At 43.9% G+C, this 13,237-nt stretch overlaps 1 protein-coding gene across 2 annotated transcripts in view; it reads right to left on the bottom strand.

The window, feature by feature from the left end:
• LOC122556235 (thiamine transporter 2-like) overlaps positions 1 to 13,237 on the bottom strand; it is an 83,388-nt gene that overhangs the window by 34,515 nt on the left and 35,636 nt on the right. Inside the window, exon 1 of one of the 2 annotated variants that reach the window (XM_043702839.1) lies at positions 4,756 to 4,828. The exons of the other annotated variant lie outside the window; for it this stretch is intronic. The gene's annotated coding sequence lies outside the window, so the exon portion shown is untranslated. Of the gene's footprint in view, positions 1 to 4,755; positions 4,829 to 13,237 lie in introns of those variants that run through there. 2 annotated transcript variants of the gene reach the window in all.

Raw genomic sequence — 13,237 nt, 5'->3', positions numbered from 1 at the left:
TGTGCGCGTCTGTGTGTACCTGTGTCTGTGTGTCTGTATGTATGTGAGAGTGTGTGTGTGTGTAGGCATATCTGTGTGTGTGTGTGTGGTGCAATGGTGATCACCTGTAATGTGACATGAACCCAAGGTCCCGGTTGAGGCCCTCCCTATGGGTACCGAACTGAGCTATCAGCCTCTGCTCAGTCACTTTCCTCTGCTGCCTGTCCCGAAGTCCACCTTGGAGGATGGTCACCCGAAGGTCCGAGGCTGAATGTCCTGGACCACTGAAGTGTTCCCCAACTGGGAGGGAATCCTCCTGTCTGTTGATTGTTGTGCGGTGAAGGAGCGTCGCTCCGAAAGCTAGTGTGCTTCCAATTAAACCTGTTGGACTATAACCTGGTGTTGTGTGATTTTTAACTTTGTACACCCCAGTCCAACACCGGCATCTCCGAATCAAGAAGGCATATGGTGTGTTAGGTTTTATTGGGAGGGGGATTGAGTTCCGGAGCTGCAATATCATGCTGCAACTATACAAAACACTAGTGCAGCCACACTTGGAATAATGTATACAGTTCTGGTCGCCCCATTATAGGAAGGATGTGGAAGAATTTGAAAAGGTGCAGAGGAGATTTACCAGGATGTTGCCTGGTCTGGAGGGAAGGTCTTATGAGAAAGGCAGAGGGACTTGGGTCTGTTCTCATTGGAAAAAAGAAGGCTAAGAGGGGATTTGATAGAGACATACAAGATGATCAGAAGATTAGATAGGGTAGATAGTGAAAGTCTTTTTCCTAGGATGATGACGTCAGTGTGTACGAAGGGGCATAACTACAAAATGAGGGGTGATAGATTTAAGGCAGATGTCAGAGGCATGTTCTTTACGCAGAGAGTGGTAAGGGTGTGGAATGCCCTTCCTGCTAGTGTAGTTAACTCAGCCACATTAGGGAGATTTAAATAATCCTTGGATAAGCACATGGATGATGATGGGATAGTGTAAGGGGATGGGCTTAGATTTGTTCACTGGTCAGCACAAGGTTGAGGGCTGAAGGGCCTGTTCTGCACTGTATTGTTCTATGTTCATCTATTCTTCCCATCAAAGTGTGTAACCTCACACTTTCTCACACTGTATTCCAACTGCCTCTTCTTTCCTCACTCTCCTTGCCTGTCCAAATCCTTCTGCAGCCTCTCTGCTCTCTCAACACTACCTTTCCCTCCACTTATCTTTGTGTCATCTGCAAACTTAGCAACAATGTCCTCAGTTCATTTGTCCAGAACATTAATAGAATAGAATTTATAGAATTATAGAACGATACAGTTCAAAAGGAGCCCTGCAGCCAATCTTACACAGAGCTATCCACATAATCCCACTAACCAGTTCTTTCCCAATAACCCTTTGGTTTCTTATCCCTTCAAATATTTACCTAATTCTGGTTTAAATGTTATATCCACAACACTTTCAGGCAGTGCATTTCAGATCACACCTGTTACCTCATCTCACCTCTCCTTTCACCAATCAACTTTAGCCTCTGGCTATGACTCATTCTACCATTGGAACCAGTTTTCCATCCCTTACTAAATTAAAACCATTTAAGATTTTGAAGAGCAGTTTGGTCCCTTATTTAAGGTAAGATATTATTTCATTAAAGGCAGTTCAGAGAAGGTTTACTGGGATGATCCCTGGTATGAAAGGATTATGAGCAAATGGGTTGGGACTCTACTCACAGGAGTTGAGAAGAATGAGAGGTGATCTCATTGAAACATATCGTATTCTGAAGGGGCTTGACAGGATCAATGCTGAGAGGATGTTTCCCCTCATGGGAGAGTCTAGGATCAGAGGGCACAGTCTCAGAATAAAGGGGCACCAATTTCAGACTGAGATGAGGAGGAATTTCTTCTCTCACAGAGAGTTGTCAGTCTTTGGAACTCCTTGCTACAGAGAGCTCTGAGGGCACAGCCCTTGTGTATATTTAAAGCCAAGATAGATTCTTGATTAGTTGAGGAATCAAGGATTATGGGGAAAGGGCAGGAAAGTGAGGAATGTCAGATCGGTCATAATCCTATTGAATGGCAAAGCAGGCTTGAGGGGCTGAATGGCCTGCTCCTGTTCTTGTCCTTATGGTTTTATGACTAATGACCTCCATCAAACTGCTTCTTAAAATTTACAGAAATTATTAATTGTTCAGCAACCATGTTAATCAGTGCATAATAGCAAATGCAGCTGTATAATAGAACAGATTCTTGAAATGTATAAAGAATAGTATCTTAAAAATGTATTCATGATATCATTCCTTCCACGGCATTATTTGTTCTTATCTGTTAGACTGCCATCTGCTGATCACAGTGAAAACAGCACAATGCTGAGCTCAGCTTAAAGAACAAGGTTCGCAGACCCCTGCTTTCACTTTCAACAACTCACCTCCTGACTCCAAAGTTTTTTGTTGTTCTAAAAGGTATAATTTATTCATAAAACTTGTGAAGATACATTACATAACAGTGCAAATTTGACACTAAATAAAGTGCAATGTGCATCAATGTCATTCAAGAGCATGCTTTAATGCCTTATTACACTTATACTTACTAGTCATATGTAGAATACACATTTAAATTTCACATAAAACATTCTCTAGCATATACATTTTTTTATATTGTTTCCAACTCCTTGCTGTACCATCATGGAATGGCCTTAGACTGTGTCGAAAAGTGTGGAGCTGCAAAAGCACGGCCAGTCAGGCAGCATCTGAGGAGCAGGAGAGTCGATGTTTCAAGCATAAGCCCTTCATCAGGACTGCTGCCTAGTTCAGGTCAAACACCACTGAATGTTCCATTTCTGTTCCAGAATCCTGTATCCAGTTCCATAACTCCAAACAAGGGAGTGTGCAATAGCTTGAGGATGGCACTTAGAGAAGGAAAAAAGCATGCGTGTGGATTCCAGCCTCTTTACAAAGAGCATCCTGAGAGACTGTTCGCCAGCAGCTGGTCGAGGAAGAAGCTGGTTCACTGCCTCCCACACAAGACCAGGAACCTGCTCAGCCCCAGCAAGAAGACCTTCCGTTGGGCTTGGCCATTACTGACTGTGTCAAAATATACATAGACAGGTACAGGAACAGCAGGCAGCTCTGTCAGACACACTCAGTAAACTAGACAAAAGGATGGAGGTGGCCACTGATACATTCAGTGCTGCCTCCAGCATGTGTGTGGCGGGCTGTGTCTGTGGACAGGTTGGCGACTGCCATGGTGAGCCACATACAGAAGACCCGGTGTCTCACATTCTGTACACCCCACCAGACTCCACGTCCAACGCATCATCCTTAAACATGTGCGCCAACTCCAACTAGATCCCACCACCAAGAACATCTTCCCCTGCCCCACCGCTCTCAGCCTACCACAAGGACCATTCCATTCGACAGTCATAGAAGTCATAGAGATGTACAGCATGGAAACAGACCCTTCAGTCCAACCCGTTCATGCCGATCAGATATCCCAATCCAATCTAGTCCCACCTTCCCTCCAAACCCTTCCCATATCCCTCCAAACCCTTCCTATTCATATACCCATCCAAATACCTCTTAAATGTTGCAATTGTACCAGCCTCCCCCACTTCCTCTGGCAGCTCATTCCGTACACGGATCACCCTCTGAATGAAAAAGTTGCCCCTTAGGTCTCTTTTATATCTTTCCCCTCTCACCCTAAACCTATGCCCTCTAGTTCTGGACTCCCCCACCTGAGGGAAAAGACTTTGCCTATTTACCCTATCCATGCCCCTCATAATTTTATAAACCTCTATAAGGTCACCCGTCAGCCTCCGACGCTCCAGGGAAAACAGCCCTAGCCCATTCAGCCTCTCTCCCTATAGCACAAATACTCTAACCTTGGCAATATCCTTGTAAGTCTCTTCTGAATCCTTTCAAGTTTCACAACATCTTTCCGATAGGAAGGAAACCAGAATTTTTAGGAAGTCTCCTTGGTTTGCACCACTCTCCATATCAACCCCCCACCTACACCCCCCCCCCCCCCCCCCCCCCCCCCCCCCCCCCGGCCCCCCCCCCCGCCACCAAGCTCCCTGAACCCCCAGGTACCTTCCCCAGCAACCGGAAAAGATGCAAAGCCTCCACCACACCCTCACCTCCATCCAGGGCCCCAAACAGTCCTTCGAGGTGAGACAGAGGTTCATTTCAACACATTACCTTATATCCCATAGGCTTTTGCTTTTCTGACCAGATTGACATGGGACCTTTTCAAATGCTTTACTAACTTGTGAATCTGAAATTATATTAGAATTACTGTAGTATCCTCTTCTCTTACAGTAAAGTCACCATTAGTCCCACTCTCTCATTAGAGAGGCAGCTGGAGGGTCACAGTGTCTCAGGTGAGGGGAGAGGTCAAGAAGGCGGGACCTTCATGATGACCTCAACCAGTGCGAGAATTGAACCCACATACTGATGGTGTCACTCTGGATCACAAACCACCCATCCAGCCAACTACCCACTCTACCCCTCCAGACTTTTTCAGGAAATGCATTGTGACTACATAAGATCCAACCTCGCTCTGACTGTGTTGTAGTCCTCACTTTCTCCTCGAAGATTTTAACCTACTGCGAATCCTCTTGCAAGGATGCCTTCCTTGAAGATGCAGTCCTGACTAAACTGTGTTGTAACCTACTCACCATTCTTTTCTGTACCAGATGTACAAAAATCTAAACATAGCAGCACAAAGTTCACAGGACTTTATCACGATTTTCTTACGAGTCAAGCCGAACTTAGAAATATATATTAAAAATACCTCAGCTGGTAGATTTGAAATCGTGCCACAGCACACAGCTCAGCTGATGCAAATTTCAATCCTAGGACATGACCATGAGAACTGAGCTGGCTGTTTTTAAACCATTTGGCAAAGATCCTTAAAGCCAACTGTAATAAAATATCATTAATGGTTAACTTTAAACTGGTTCATTCTAGGCAATGTATGGAGTTGTTTAACTGCTGACCCGTGACAGTGCAATGATTGAACTGACTTAATGAAGCAATAGCCAATAGCTCAAATTTTATCCATGCATTCAACTTTTCTTGGGTTCCTCAGCCACTGACCAATATTCCCAAACAGATCCTAACTTCTCAGAGAATCTTCATTACAAAAACAAGAAATGATAGCAACTTCTGCTGGAAGGATTGGGTGGATTGTTAGATCTGAAGCAAACTCTCCCTTTCTCTGTGGATATTTTAACCATTTCTTTCACAGCCATTTGCTCATGTTTTCTTTTCTTGGCAAAAAGAGGTGACTCCCGATCCTGACTCGGGTGTTCTGACTTTGGCGATCGTTTTAATGTTTTTACTGGATTCTCTGGATCTTCAAGGAGAAAGTGAGGTCTGCAGATGCTGGAGATCAAAGTTGAAACTTTATTGCTGGAACAGCACAGCAGGTCAGGCAGCATCCAGGGAACAGGAGATTCGACGTTTCGGGCACAGGCCCTTCTTCAGGAATCCTGAACAGCATTCCTGAAGAAGGGCCTGTGCCCGAAACGTCGAATCTCCTGTTCCCTGGATGCTGCCTGACCTGCTGTGCTGTTCCAGCAATAAAGTTTCAACCTTCATCTCTGGATCTTCACCAAGGACTCCATCGGCACTGGGACCTCTGTGGGTAGAAGCTGGAAATCTTCCGTCCATGAGTGAAACTACCAGGATAGTTTGGTTAAACAGTGAAACCAGCTGCTGCCATGCTCTGTGCTATCATCACTCCTATTGCACATGGTGTCCTGCACATGTGTAAATTCAAACTGACCCTCTGTTACTGTAGCAATAGACAGGTATCCCCTGTATCTATCTTTGCAATTAGTCAAATGATAGAAAATACTTAAGTAACATCCTTCTATCATTGAATGTTACTTCAGTACACCTGCCGTGCAATAGCAGACATAATGAAGATCATCATTGTATGAGTTTAACATTCAGAGGATTTATTTTTTTAATTTCACTCATAGGACATGGATGCCAATGCCGGGGCCAACATTTATTGCCCATCCCTAATTGCCCTTGAGAAGGTGGTGGTGAGCTGCCTTCCTGAATCAATGCAGTCCATCTGCTGAGGGTTGGCCGACAATATCCTTGGGAGGGAATTCCAGGATTTGGACTCAGCGACACTATAGGAACGGTATTCCCAACTCAGGATGTTGAGTGGGAACTTGAAGGTGATGGTGCTCCCATGTATCTGCTGCCCTTGTCCTTCTAGGCAGAAGTAGTTGTGTACTTGGAAGGTGCTATCTAAGAATCTTTAGTGAATTTCTGCAGTGCAACTTGTGGATAGTACACACTACTGTGACTGAGCGTTGATTGTGGAGGGACGGGATGCTTGTGGATGTGGTGCCAATCAAGCAGGCTGCTTTATTCTGGATGGTGTCAAGTATCTTGAGTGTTGTTGGAGCTACACCCATCCAGGCAAGTGGGGAATATTCCATCACACTCCTGACTTGTGCTTTGTAGATGGTGGTCAGGCTGTGGAGTCGGGAAGTGCATATTTCTAGCCTCTGACTTGCTCTTGTAGCCACTGTATTTATGTGGTGAGTTCAATTGAGTTTCTGGTCAATGGCAACCCGCAGGTTGCTAGTGAGGGTTTCAGTGATTGTAACACCATGGAATGTCAAGGGATGTGGATGGGACAGAAAGTGACAAAGAGAGCACATCACAGTGTGAGTTGCAGGTTCCGCCTGCCAATTCTTTATTTGTAGATTGTGGACAGACTTTGGAGAGTTAATCCTAGCTTCTGACTGCTGTTGTAGCCACTATGCTTATATGGCAATCCAGTTGAGTTTCTCATCAATGGTAACACCAATATCACTGACATTGGAGGTTTAGTTTGATGGCAGGAGACAGAAGGTGATGGTCGAGGATTGATGTTCAGGCTGGAGGCCTGTGACCAGTAGTGTGCCGCAAGGATCAGTGCTGGGTCCACTGTTATTGTTTGTCATTTACATAAATATTTGGATGAAGGGCTCTGGCCTGAAATGTTGATTCTCCTGCTCCTTGGATGCTGCCTGACCTGCTGAGTTAATGGTAGGGCCCAAGAATGTGCTGTTGAACAGAGAGACCTAGGGGTGCAGGTACATAGTTTCTTGCAAATGGCATTACAGGGAGACAGGGTGGTGAAGAAGGCATTTGGCATGCTTGCCTTCATCGGTCAGAGCATTGAGTACAGGAGCTGGGACATCATGTTACAGCCGTACCAGACATTATGAGACCACATATGGGGTACTGCGTACAATTCTGGTCATCCTGCTATAGAATGGATATTTTAAAGTGGAAAGAGTACAAAAAAGATTTACAAGTTATGTTACCAAGACTGGAAGGTTTAAGTTATCAGGAGAGGCTGAGTAGGTTTGAACATTTTTCCTTGGAGCTTAGGAGACTGACGGGTGACCTTATAAAGGTTTATAAATCATGAGGGGCATGAATAGGGTAAATGGCTAAGGTCTTTTCCCCAGAGTAGGAGAATCCAAAACTGAAGGGCAAATGTTTAAGGTGAGAGGGGAAAGATTTAAAGGGGATTTGAGGGGCAACATTTTCACACAGAGGGTGGTGCGTATATGGAACGAGCTGCCAGAGGAAGTGGTACAATTACAATATTTAAAAGACATTTAAAAGACAAGTACGTGAAGAGGAAAGGTTCAAAGGGACATGGGCCAAATACATAGAAATGGGACTAGTGTAGTTTAAGAAACCTGGTTGGCATGGGTAACCTGAGCTGAAGGGTCTGGTTTCCATGCTGTACAACTCTATGATTCAGTGATGGTAACACCATTGAATATCAAGGGACATTGGTTAGACTGTCTCTTATTGGAGGTGGTCATGTCCTGGCATTTGTTTGTTGCATAGGAGCAGAACAACGGACAGGGAGTACAGCAAAGTGTAATTCTTTACCCACATTTTCCTGTCCCAGTCCTCTCCAGGAAATGGAGGATGGAAGATGAAAGATAAAACACACACTTCCTGGAAACAGTCCAAAGGATGCACCAATTGTTTTTGTTTCTGGACCTCTGGGCAGATGCACCTCAACAATAATACACCGCTGGTTTCCTACAGCCACATTTACTGGGCTAGTCAAAAACAGCAATAATGAATGGAATAAAACTTAAAATGTGCTTGCACCCAATTTATAATCAAAAAGAACCCTATTGTCAATTGGGAGCACTTAAGAAGAACATTAGAATCAGGAGCAGGAGTAGGCCGTCCGGCCCTTAGAGCCTGCTCCACCATTCAATAAGATCATGGCTGATCTTTCATGGCCTCAGCTCCACTTACCCGCCCTCTCACCGTATCACTTAATTCCTTTATTGTTAAAAGAAAATCCACCTTAGCTTTAAAAACATTTACAGAAGTAGTGTCAACCACTTCATTGGGCAGGGAATTCCATAGATTCACAAATCTCTGGGTGAAGAAGTTCCTTCTCAATTCAGTCCTAAACCTGGTCCCCCTAATCTTCAGGCTATGCCCTCTTGTCCCAGTTTCACCTGCCAGTGGAAACATTCTCTGTACATCTATCTCATCTATTCCCTTCTTAATTGTATATGTTTCTACAAGATCCCCCTCATTCTTCTGAATTCCAATGAATATAATCCCAGTCTACTCAGTTTCTTCTCATAAGTCAACCCCCTCTATTGCAGGTCTGTCTTCCATGACAAATGACATTACTCCACAACCACCTGACGAAGGAGCAGCGCTCTAAAAGCTAGTGTGCCTCCAATTAAACCTGTTGGACTATAACCTGGTGTTGTGTGATTATTAACTTTGTACACCCCAGTCCAACACCGGCGTCTCCAAATCATGACATAACTATTGTAATAGTGGATGCTGGAATTATCAAGTACAGCTGTTTAAGGCTTTTTGACATAACAAAATGCATCTTTCCCTGAAACTTCTTTTTAATCCATTTTTTCCCAACATTGTGCACTTCCTGGACGAAGGTGTCGATCTCTGTCCCAAGTTAAAAATATTTTGAGATGAGAGTTTTGTTGTTCGTTCTTGGGAGCTCCAGTAGTTTTCACCTTTGACCTCTTCTCTGTAACATTTCGGACTTCAACATGTTTTTCCCCAAATGTACCATGACCTACATTAATATAGTTAAAGGAATTGACCTTTCACTTTTGTCCACGTTTAGTTTAAAGATCTAGAAGTAGTGATCCAAGTGGTACAAAACTGTGACTGTTTTGTCTGTCTTCAACAGCGCACTGACCTACATATACTTTGAAATGTGTCAATGCTAACCACAGCTCTCATTCTGAATTTAATAGAACATGGAACCATTTCTTAATGATGTCGTCAACCCCAGTCCCAGATATAACAAAGATGAACAGGTTTGAAAACAGATTTGGACTAATTAATCAGACATTGAAAGGGCATCTACATTGAAATGTAAATACGGAGGTAATATATCCTGTAAAAACAAAAAGCAAATGTATATATTATGTTCCATACAATGCAAGCAAAAGGGAAAACATATTTGTTGTTGAAACCATTATATATTAAAGAATTTAATATTAGCTCACAGCATCAAGACAGTTAACAATGAATTGAAACAGGATATTCTAATTTTAATGAAATAAAGAACTGTCGATGCTGAAGATCTGGAACAAACAAAAACAGAAATTGCTGGAGAAACTCAGCAGTTCTGGCAGTATCTGTGTCGAGAGAGTGAGAGAGAATCATTTGTTGTTGAGGCTAGTTTTTTTTTAAAATGTGAAATTTTGATTGCTCTAGGCCTGCAAACTAACAGGTCTCACTCCACAGTTTGTTGATCCCATGCGCCCTTAACTCCTCTCAAAATTCCAAAGTCAGTGACAGTTTTGTTTGGTGGGCTTATGCTACAAGAAGGACAACAGCAGCAGATGAATGGAAACAGCACCACCTGCAAGTTCCCCTTCAAGCCACTCCCCATCCTGACACAGAATGATATCACACTTCCTTCAGTATTGCTGAGTCAAAATCCTGGAATTCCCTTCTTAACAGCATCCTAATAGCAACTAAACTACGTGGGATTAGTGTATGGGAATCAGTGAGAAAACATAAGAACAGATTTGATTTGATTCATTGTAGTCAAACGTACCTAAATACAGTGAAACGTTTTGTGAGCAGTACAGGAAGATCATAGTAAACAAGAACATACAGATCATAGACTGAGAGAAAGTGAGGACTACAGATGTTGGAGATCAGAGTGAAAAGGGTGGCGCTGGAAAAGCACAGCAGGTTAGGAAGCATCTGAGGAGCAGGAGAGTCGATGTTTCGGGCATAAGCCCATCATCATTCCTAATGATGTGCTTATGCCCAAAATGTCGTCTATCCTGCTCCTTGGATGCTGCCTGACTTATTGTGTTTTTCAAGCATCACGCTTTTCAACCCACGATACAAACCATAGGGTGCCTAAATAGAGAGAGAAATGTAAGGTTACGGCTGCACAGGAGGTGCACAAAGCAAGATCAACACCATTTGAAAGTAGAGAGATCCATTCAGCACTCTAATATGGCAGGGAAGAAGCTGTTCTTGAACCTGTTGGTGCATATGTTCAAACTTCTATACTTTCGGCCTGATGGAAGAAGTTGCAGAAGGGTGTTATCGGGGTGGGAGGGTTCTTTGATGATGTTGGCAGTCTTTCCATGGCAACGAGAAGTGTAAATGGAGTCCATGGATGGGAGGTTGGCTTCCGTGGTGGTCTGAGCTGTGTGTACAACTTTTTTGCGGTTCTGGGCAAAGCAGTTGCCGTACTAGGCCAGTATGCATCCACATAGAATGTTTGCAGTGGTGTATCTGTAGAAGTGGTGAGGGTCCTTAGGACATGTTCAATTTCCTAAGCTGCCCAAGGAAGAAGAGGCGTTGTGGTGCTTTTCTGATAGTCACATCTACATGAAAAGTCCAGGACAGATGGTCAGTTATCATCACTCCTAGGCACTTGACGCTCTTGACCATCTCCATCTCAGCTCCATTGATGTTGATAGAGGTGTGTCCTCCTCCATGCTTCCTGAAGTAGATGATCAGTTTTTAAAAGTTTTTCCAATATTTAGAGAGATGTTATCATCACTGCACCACGATACCAAGCCTCTATCTCCTTGCTGTATTCTGACTCATGGATAGATAACTTGTTGCTGTTAGAACTCTGGAAGAAGTGTTAGGGGCTATCAGGAAGATGAGTGTTGGGTCACATCTTTGGAGAAGCCCTAGAGCTGTGGGGTGACAGAAGAAGCTGTTTTTGATAAAACTGAGATTGGGAGATGGAAAGCTCACAAGCGGCACATGCTTGATGCAATTAAACAAGAGAAGAACTCAGAAAACAAAAATCTCAGAGCTGGATCTAGCTTAGTGAAGCTAATTGTCAGTGAAAATCTGGAGTTGTGTTCATGAGTGTGCACTGAAGGGTAGTTGCTGATGTTGAGCGTAGGCCCAGGGAACTGACCAGAGCAGAAGTTGCTGAGTCCATCCATGGCAGAACAGCTCAAGAGATCTGAAGACCAGATTGGCAAAATGAAGAATGGTCATTGCTACAGAATCATAGAATCCCTACATTCAGCCTATTGAGTCTACACTGACCCCCTGAAAAGCATCCCACCTAGACCCAGCACCCTCCCCACCTATGTCTGTAACCCCACAATTCCCATGGCTAATCCACCTAGACTGCACATCCCTGTACACTACAGGCAATTTAGCATGGCCAATCCATCTAATATGTATAGCTTTAGACTGTGGGAGGAAACCAGAGCACCAGGAGGAAACCCACACAGACACAGGAAAAATGAGTAAACCCCATACAGACAGTTGCTCGAGGCTGGAAGTGAACCTGGGTCGTGGGGTCTGTGAGATAGCAGTGCTAACCACTGAGCCGCCATGTCACCCTGAAGATTAATAACATTTGATGACTCATGTCTTTAGCATCCAGGAGAGATGCTGAGAAATCTGTGGGATCAGTCTTGATTGTATTTGCTATTTAATGTGCCAGTGGGTCACAGTATATTCCCCATGTTTCCTTTCCATGGTATGCCACCTTGCTGTGGTGGAGAGACTTCAATATTCCATTGTCTATGAGAGTGATGTCATCAGGAGTTCTTAACTCCTGGTAGAGTCACAATGACAGTAAGGTCAAATTTGACAGTAAGGTCACTGTGATGGTAAGGTCACTGTGATGGTCGGGTCACCATGACGGTACGGTCACCATGACAGTAAGGTGACTGTGATGGTAGGGTCATCGTGACGGTATGGTCATCACGATGGTAGGACAGTAAAGTCACCATGATAGTAGGATCACCATGACAGTAAGGTTACTATGATGGTAAGGTCACCACGACCATCAGGGACCAAAGGCAAGGAACTAGACAAAGTGCAATCCAAAACAAACACTCAGTAGCGGTTCAGATGGAAGATACTCGTCTGATATCAATGGCTGTGAACAATGGTGACTTAGTGAGGTATAGGAAGGTAGTTACTGACCAGAGAACCACAATTCAGCAAGTGAACCAAGAGCTGGGAAGAGCAGAAATTAGGTAAGAGAAACAAAAAGCAAGAGTGCAAGCTGCAGCATGTGGTGAATCAGAATTAATTTTTTTTTAATTCACTCATGGACGTGGGTGTCACTGACTGTGCCCTTCCCTAATTGCTCCTTGAGAGGGTGGGGGTAAGCTGTCTTCTTGAACCGCTACAATCCACCTTTTGTGGGTTGACTCTCAATACCATTACGAAGGGAATTCCAGGATTTTGACCCAGTGACACTGACGGAACAGTGATATATTTCCAAGTCACGATAGTGAATGGCTTGGAGGGGAACTTGAAGGTGATAGTATTTCCATAACATTCTAAATGGAAGTGGTCATGGATTTGGAAGTTAAATTGTCCTGCTTTATGACAGTATTAACGTCAAAGATAAATGAACACCTGAGCACGTGAAAATATTTTGCAGTTATATTTTTTAAAATGTTGCTTTTGAAGCAGAAGAAAAGATTGTAATAGCTTTAAAAAATAATTGACAATTCTGTAGACAAGGTAAAAACAATGACTGCAGATGCTGGAAACCAGATGCTGGATCAGTGGTGCTGGAAGAGCACAGCAATTCAGGCAGCATCCGAGGACAGGCAAAATCGACGTTTCGGGCAAAAGAGCTTCATCAGGAATAAAGGCAGAGAGCCTGAAGCGTGGAGAGATAAGCTAGAGGAGGGTGGGGGTGGGGATAGAGTAGCATAGAGTACAATAGGTCAGTGGGAAAGGAGATGAAGGTGATAGGTCAGGGAGGAGAGGGT

This window comes from Chiloscyllium plagiosum, chromosome 13, assembly GCF_004010195.1.
Source record: "Chiloscyllium plagiosum isolate BGI_BamShark_2017 chromosome 13, ASM401019v2, whole genome shotgun sequence".
NCBI classification, from domain to species: domain Eukaryota; kingdom Metazoa; phylum Chordata; class Chondrichthyes; order Orectolobiformes; family Hemiscylliidae; genus Chiloscyllium; species Chiloscyllium plagiosum.
This window is presented reverse-complemented; position numbering and strand designations above follow the sequence as displayed.